The sequence below is a fragment of the Periophthalmus magnuspinnatus genome, chromosome 21, assembly GCF_009829125.3.
Source record: "Periophthalmus magnuspinnatus isolate fPerMag1 chromosome 21, fPerMag1.2.pri, whole genome shotgun sequence".
Classification (NCBI taxonomy): Eukaryota; Metazoa; Chordata; class Actinopteri; order Gobiiformes; family Gobiidae; genus Periophthalmus; species Periophthalmus magnuspinnatus.
In genome coordinates, this window is record NC_047146.1 from 20,381,146 (window position 1) to 20,389,241 (window position 8,096).

The window sequence follows — 8,096 nt, forward strand, 5'->3', positions numbered from 1 at the left end:
ACAAATGGTTTGGCCCCTGATAGTAATGAATAGTTGTGGAAAAGTGGACTGTTCTTATGCCATTTTTGTATACTTTTAGATTCTTCCACGTATCTCCAGACTGATAGTAAATTAGTAATTATTGGGCCAAAACGAGTCTTTGCTCGTTTAAGTGGGATAGCAGAGTAAATTAGGTCCTTTTAATCTTTGAGGGTGAACTAGATTTTCTTCTATGCATTTCCATGCAAAGTCACTCATTGGGCAGAACCATGAAGACAGTGGATGTAAAACAAAAGACCAGTAATAGTATTTGAAATTGGGCACTGAAAGGCCTCCTGAAGATTTGTGCCGCTGTAACGTAGCTAAAGAGACACGTGGTCGGTTTCCTTTCCATAGATATTTTGAAATCAGAGAGTGAAGCCTTTCAAAATACCTGGGCGGTGGAGAGAGGGGAAGCATTGCAAAATAAAAAAGTATATGTGGTAATATATCTGTTTTAATAATAGAAATTCGATTTTGCAAAGTAGTAGGGAAATTATCCCATCGTTGTAAGTCAAGAGTTACCTGGTTTAAAATGTTTATGAAGTTTGTAGAAGCAATTACATTTAGTGATGGATAGATTTCCACACCCAAATATTTGAAATGCTCTACTCTCGGAATTATAGACGGAAGTGATACAAGGTTGGAATATGAATTAAGAGGAAGTAAAGCCGATTTTAACCAATTTATCTTATATCCAGAATATGAACCGAACTCTTTAAATGTCTCAAGTATATGTGGGATAGAGGTCGATGCTTTATCTATATATAATAAAATGTCGTCACAATATAGAGAGATGTAATGATTAGTATTATTAAAACTTATAGGAAAGATAAAGTTATTTTGTCTTATTTTTTGAGCTAAGGGTTCTAAAGACAAGGCAAAAAGAAAAGGACTTAAAGGGCACCCTTGACGACATGATCTAGATATACGAAGAGAAGATGACGTAATACTTCCACTTCTCACCACAGCTGAAGGATCCGTGTATAGTAATTTTACCTTATTGATGAAAGTATGTCCCAGTTTAAAATGATCCATAACCATCCAGAGATACTCCCATTCAAGCTGATCAAAAGCTTTTTCAGCATCAAGAGATAAAATAACACAGTCAGATGGGATTTCAGTGGCGTCGTGGATAATATGAAGTAATCGTCTTATGTTATCAGATGCCAATCGATTTTTGATAAAACCAGTTTGATCACAATTAATCAATTTTGACATATATGGGTCAATGCGATGAGCCAGGATTCAGGCATAAACTTTAACATCAGTATTAAGAAGTGATAAAGGCCTATAATTACTACATAGAGTTTGATCTTTGGTTTAGGTAAAAGAGCAATTATTGCTTGATTCGCATCATTAATGAAGGAACCTTTCTCAATTGAGGTCCAAATCATTTTTAAGAGCAAAAGTCTAAATCATTCCAAAATGTAAGATAAAATTCTGGAGGGATACCATCCCAACCTGGAGATTTACCTTGTTTCATGCTATTTAGAGCAGCATGAAGCTCATTCAGTGAAAATTTACTCTTAAGATTTGTACTTTCTTCTTGAGATAATGAAGTTAATCTTAAGTCATGTAGAAATTTTTTACGTCCTGCTTTATTTAACTCAATTGTGGATGAATATAGTGTTTGATAAAAAGAGTAAAACTCATTATTTATATCTTTAGGATTTGTTAATGTTTCATTGTTTGCTTTAATAGTGGTTATATTACTGTGTTTTGTGGATTTATTTAATTGCAACAAGTGAATTATTTCTGGTACTATTAAAATAATGGTTTTGTCTAGCTCTATGAATGTCAAATTCAGCTCTCGCTCAGAGAAGTGTGTATAACTTTGATTTAACAACCTCAATAATTTCTGCTCTGTTGTCAGAGAATCCCACTCGATGTTGTTTTTGTTCTAATACTTGTAAAATGTGCTCATATCATTTAATTTTCTCTAACTTTATCTTATTAATATGTGATGAGTAAGAAATCGTAGCATTACAAATGCAACCCTTAAGAGCGTACCATAATGTCCGTGGGTCAACTTCAGGGGCTGAATTAAAAAATAATTTTTTTTTATTTGTATTCTTATGTAATCACAATAAATTTATGTAGTGTAGTGATCATCAAATTTGCCTCACACCCATCAAAGGCAGGTTTCGGCAAGTTTACTTACTTTTCTCTCATGAATAGAGTCCACCTGGCAGCAGCAAGGACATCAATGCTAAGCCATTGTTCTTCTGCACAAGTAACAGAAAACCACTACCATGAGCTGAAAATGATTGTATCATGAAAGCAGGGTTATGGTAGGGCTAGGGTCTGATGTTCAAGGCAAGTCCATCTGGCAAGATGATTGTCTATCATGAAATAACTGCCAGGGATATTCCAGAGAGTCCAAGACTTACAGGCTCAACTGTGAACCTTACCAGGTTGGTAAATCGTAGCATTGGATTGTTCGCCTTCTGACACAGAGCTCCAGTAAAGTAAGATCTTCTTATCAAACTGTATGCTGTCCTCTGGATCCTATTCAGACATCTTCGTGGCTTCCTTTGTTGAGTTATGCTGGCTCAGGTGAGGGAATGTCATAGTAATTCAACACAGCCCCACCTTCTTTTCAGGGTCTTGAACGACTGTGCTAATGGCTCGTCTGGCAATGTGTCCTCAATGTGTAGCCAATTTACATATAAGCCATCAACAAGGTTGTTTCTGCATTCTTCTTCTCAAGAAAAGGAAAACCACCACCATGAGCTGAAAATGATTGTATCATGAAAGCAGCAGCAAATGTAGCCTTTCTGTGTCCTGAAATGAGTGTTCCAAAAGGTAAGATTGTTGGATTAGTCCATCCAACATTGCATCAGTGATAAATCATTCCATGCTTGCGGGTGGTGTGAAAACTAGGGTTATGGTTACTGTAGGGCTAAATTTACTTGCATAAATTTGCTTCTTTGTAGTGTAGTGGTTATCACGTTCGCCTCACACGCGAAAGGGCCCTGGTTTGAAACCAGGCAGAAACACAGGCTGATATGTTCACTCCTTGCTGAATACTGACAGTAGTGGTCGGCCAGTTTTTGGCAAGTTGACCTACCTTTCTGTCATGAATAGAGTCCACCTGGCAGCAGCAATGAGATCAATGCTAATTCATTCTTCTTCTTCACAAGCAACAGAAAACCACTACCATGAAGTGAAAATGATTTTTATCCTGAAAACTGGATTATGGTAGGGCTACACTTACTTACATGAACGGCTCACATGTGGTTTCTGTAGTGTAGTGGTTATCACGTTAGCCTAACACGTGAAAGGTCCCCGGTTTGAAACCGGGCAGAAACACAGGCTGGTATGTTGACACCTTGCCGTGTACTTGGCAGTAGTGGTTGTTAAGATTGTCTCACATCCATCGAAAGTTTTAGGCAAGTTCAACTACCTTTCTGTCATGAATAGTGTCCACCTGGCAGCAGCAATGATTAGATCAATGCTAATCTTTTGTTCTTCTTCACAAGCAACAGAAAACCACTACCATGAGCTGTGGAACCATGATGTCCAAGCTCTAGAATGATTTCCAGTCCTTCCCAGCTGTACCAGTCCTCGTTAGTATAGTGGCCAGTATCTCCACCTGTCACGCGGAAGACCGGGGTTCGATTCCCCGACGAGGAGTGAAACTGCCCTTTTCCAACCTGGTAAGGTTCACAGTTGAGTCTAACCATTGTGTATTAAGATTTCATCAAAATTAACTTTGGTGAAGTAGCTTACAAGAGGTTCTTGCATGTGGTTTATGTAGTGTAGTGATCATCAAATTTGCCTCACACCCATCAAAGGCAGGTTTCGGCAAGTTTACTTACTTTTCTCTCATGAATAGAGTCCACCTGGCAGCAGCAAGGACATCAATGCTAAGCCATTGTTCTTCTGCACAAGTAACAGAAAACCACTACCATGAGCTGAAAATGATTGTATCATGAAAGCAGGGTTATGGTAGGGCTAGGGTCTGATGTTCAAGGCAAGTCCATCTGGCAAGATGATTGTCTATCATGAAATAACTGCCAGGGATATTCCAGAGAGTCCAAGACTTACAGGCTCAACTGTGAACCTTACCAGGTTGGTAAATCGTAGCATTGGATTGTTCGCCTTCTGACACAGAGCTCCAGTAAAGTAAGATCTTCTTATCAAACTGTATGCTGTCCTCTGGATCCTATTCAGACATCTTCGTGGCTCAGGTGAGGGAATGTCATAGTAATTCAACACAGCCCCACCTTCTTTTCAGGGTCTCAAACGACTGTGCTAATGGCTCGTCTGGCAATGTGTCCTCAATGTGTAGCCAATTTACATATAAGCCATCAACAAGGTTGTTTCTGCATTCTTCTTCTCAAGAAAAGGAAAACCACCACCATGAGCTGAAAATGATTGTATCATGAAAGCAGCAGCAAATGTAGCCTTTCTGTGTCCTGAAATGAATGTTCCAAAAGGTAAGATTGTTGGATTAGTCCATCCAACATTGCATCAGTGATAAATCATTCCATGCTTGCGGGTGGTGTGAAAACTAGGGTTATGGTTACTGTAGGGCTAAAGTTACTTGCATAAATTTGCTTCTTTGTAGTTTCTGAGTGTTCCAAAAGGTAAGATTGTTGTATGCTGTATGTTGTATGTTAAATGTGTGAATGAAACAAAACATAACTCCGGGTATGTTCTTGATGAGGAAACAACATTATAACCTAGACCAGAAAATAGAGTAATATGGGCAACTGGAGGTTCCCACCAGCAAACATACATAGTGCACCTTTTAACATAATCAAAACATTATAATGCAAACAACAATTAAACTATGTATTACAAAATTCTACAGTTTTAAATTAGGTTTTGATATTAAAGAAAAGGCTCACAGCTCAATGCCGATTTCAATACCACAGCAATAATGAAAATCATTCTAAACAGCAACCAAATGTACATAATTCTGAAAGGTAACATATTGATTTAATTATGTGATGTTTTTTCAGTATCGAAACTTCAAAATGTAATTTTGGCTCTAGTTTTAGTATTGATCAGAATCTCTCCTATGACTACTTTTTATATAGACCTCTTACCTCTACATTTGGTATGTTATCATGACTTGTTCTCCTTTACTGACTTTGAGCTCGTCTTCCCATGTTGTGTCAATAGAGGCTAATTTGAAGTCAAGAGACAAAGATTACAGTTTCAGTTATTAATTTTACCAGACAACACTACAGTGCACAATGAATAAATGACCATCATCATGTTTCAAAATATTTATATGAACATTAAGATGGAAAAATATCTGCATTGATGATTAGAGCTGTATGTCAATATATGTCAATTCTCATGGTCGTTCATCTGAGTATTTAGTTCTCCTATGACACTTTGCACGACTTGGCAACCACGGCGAAAGAGAAAACAATAGACTGCAGCCCATAGGAAAGCATGGGACAACTGGAGTAGATGCTCAGATCCTCAACTGCCACTGCCAAATTAGCTACAGGTACAACTGCCAATAACCTGAATCCACACCCTGACGATTATTCCTATGAATTGCTTTCTCGCATTCAATAAGGTTTGAAAAATTTATCATTTTATCATATAATACAACCAAAACACTTCAGGAGTGATCTTAGCTTTGTATTACTTCCTGATGCTTTGATCCATTGTTGCGTGCAATTTGAAGTAATTTGTGGCATTATTTTGGGAGACTTTCATGAGTTAAGTGAAGTTGCCCATTACTTTACATTTAAGTTTTCTCCTTGTAGCGTTGCTAAGTAAGTCACCTGATGACATCACGCCGACCATGAGAATATGGCCAAATCAATAATTGATAATTGAAAATGAATATATTGGAGTAACACTGAGGCTCTTCCTCCGTATTTCCAAGACTGTAATGTCAATTTGAGCCCAGCAGATGACAGTAGCACCTTTGCAAAGACAATGCTCATACATGCTAGCATTAGTCATTTGACAGCTGAGCCTGAATATAACCTTAAAATAAAGTACAACATAGACCATCCCCCCAAATCCATTTGGATGGAAATAATCGATTAAAACCACAAAATACAATGTTGATGTTATGTTATGAAACTCACATCACACTGTGTGGTATACACTTTTGGGATGTTTCTTGATGGTTTCTCCTAATTTCAGCAGATGTTCTTGGTTATCAACGTTAGAATACGCAGTCATATTAGTCATAAAATTAAATAAAAAAAGATTAATTTAAAGAAGTATATATTTAGGCTATATTGTAGGTTTGCTCTAGCCTATATCTAGCCTATATTTCCACAAGTGCCTTCAGAGATAGCAACTTAATTACTAATACTGTGTAAACAGAGAGCCAGTGTGAATGACTGACTTCCATGGCAAGATAATATTTATCAGCCAGAGTTCAATACATGTTTGCTATTATTTAGGCCTAAATTTTAAGATGTGATCTGTTAGAATGTTTTTACTTTCACTTTATGGCTTTAAACAGATCTGCTTTGCTTTTATTCAATTAGGCTACATAATTCTATATAGCAGGGCCGGCCTAGCCTATAAACGGACTAAGCAGCTGCTGAAGGCCCCAAGAGCTCATACATTTATATTGAAAATAATATATCACGTTTTATTGGAAACAGGGCTTGTGTGTTTACAGCAGCCTAAATATCCCTCTCAAGTGATTACATTTGTTTTATATGTATAGTAGCAAAATATCTGTTGCTGCCTACATTTGTTTTTGAGCCGGGCATAGGTGAAGGCAACTATGTGTTTACACTGGTGCAAGGACACTTCATAATGTAAATGTAAGCCCACTGTCACCAATTGGAACACATTAAAATCCACCAGAAACTTGTCTAGAATTCTTGACCTTCTTGTGTACTGTTCTTGTGACCATAGTAGTTGTGGATGTTTTCAGTCTGATGTTGGTCATATAAATACAAATACAATTAGTCAAGATGATGAGAGCAGAGTCATAATGTTGTCAAATTTGAATCACCAATAGCTGAGCCAGGATACGTCTACTGTTGGGGGCCCTAGAAACAAATTCCGCTTAGGGCCCCCTGAAAGCTAGGACCGGCCCTGCTATATAGAAAACGTGCTGCGTACTGTGAGAAGGGTCTCCACAGATCTGACCTGTAATGGCCTGGTATTGCTATCTTCAATACAGTGGAACAAGACTGAGCAATAGCATCCCTCCACCAGATAAGTGACATATTGTACATTACATAATTGCTCTATACTTCATATGTCACAGTAGCCACTTGCCTGTCTATCTACTCTTATTCTTGCATTAGCAGCTCACAGCTCATATAGGACACTAAACCTTATTACTATCTGAGGGGTTGGAGCAGCGTGGACAATATAATGCAGTAAGGACACTCATTATGGTTTAAACTGTCCGGACAGCGGCTCTGGTAAAGTATAGAGGCTGATCGCAGAGGTGGAATAATCCGGTTTCCGTTCTCCAAATTGGAGAGCTGAGCCTGAACAGCGTGAGGCCATATGCTCCACCGTCTGTGAACATTAAAGGATCAAGGAGTGAGAGCGGGCCATGTCAAGTACAGTCTCTCACAGTCTGCACCAAAGTACGACTACTGCTACCATTTCTACTATTGCTGCTACTATTACTACTACTACTAACACTACTGCAACTACTGATAATAATAACAATACGACTACAGCTAGTACTACCACTACTACCACTACTACTACTGCTGCAACGATTATACTACTACTAGTGCTACTACTGCTAGTGTACAAGTATAGGCCTATAACCACTAGGACTACTACTATTACTAGTCCTACAAATTTACAATCAAACATTTGTAGAAGTTTTAAAGGTTTATTTCATTTTCCATTTGGGTGTTTTCACATTCATTACTTGTAAATTCTTGTTTTGGTGTGGTTTTATATTTAAGTAACAAAATTTTAATCAAGTACTTGTGGCTAAACGCTTGGACTTAATTAATTTTCCCATGTTAAATAATTTATTTATTTATTTATTTATTTATTTATTTATTTATTTATTTATTTATTTATTTATTTATTTATTTATTTATTTATTTATTTATTTATTTGTTTGTATCCATTCATTCATCAAATGTTGAGTCTAATCA

The 8,096-nt window shown here is 37.3% G+C and overlaps 2 non-coding genes across 2 annotated transcripts; both read left to right on the forward strand.

Annotated features, from left to right (window-relative positions):
• Positions 1-2,945: 2,945 nt before the first annotated feature.
• Positions 2,946-3,020, forward strand: trnav-cac (transfer RNA valine (anticodon CAC)). Its single transcript has one exon. It is a non-coding gene; the product is annotated as a tRNA-Val (tRNA).
• A 240-nt stretch (positions 3,021-3,260) lies between these two features.
• Positions 3,261-3,333, forward strand: trnav-aac (transfer RNA valine (anticodon AAC)). Its single transcript has one exon. It is a non-coding gene; the product is annotated as a tRNA-Val (tRNA).
• Positions 3,334-8,096: the final 4,763 nt, after the last annotated feature.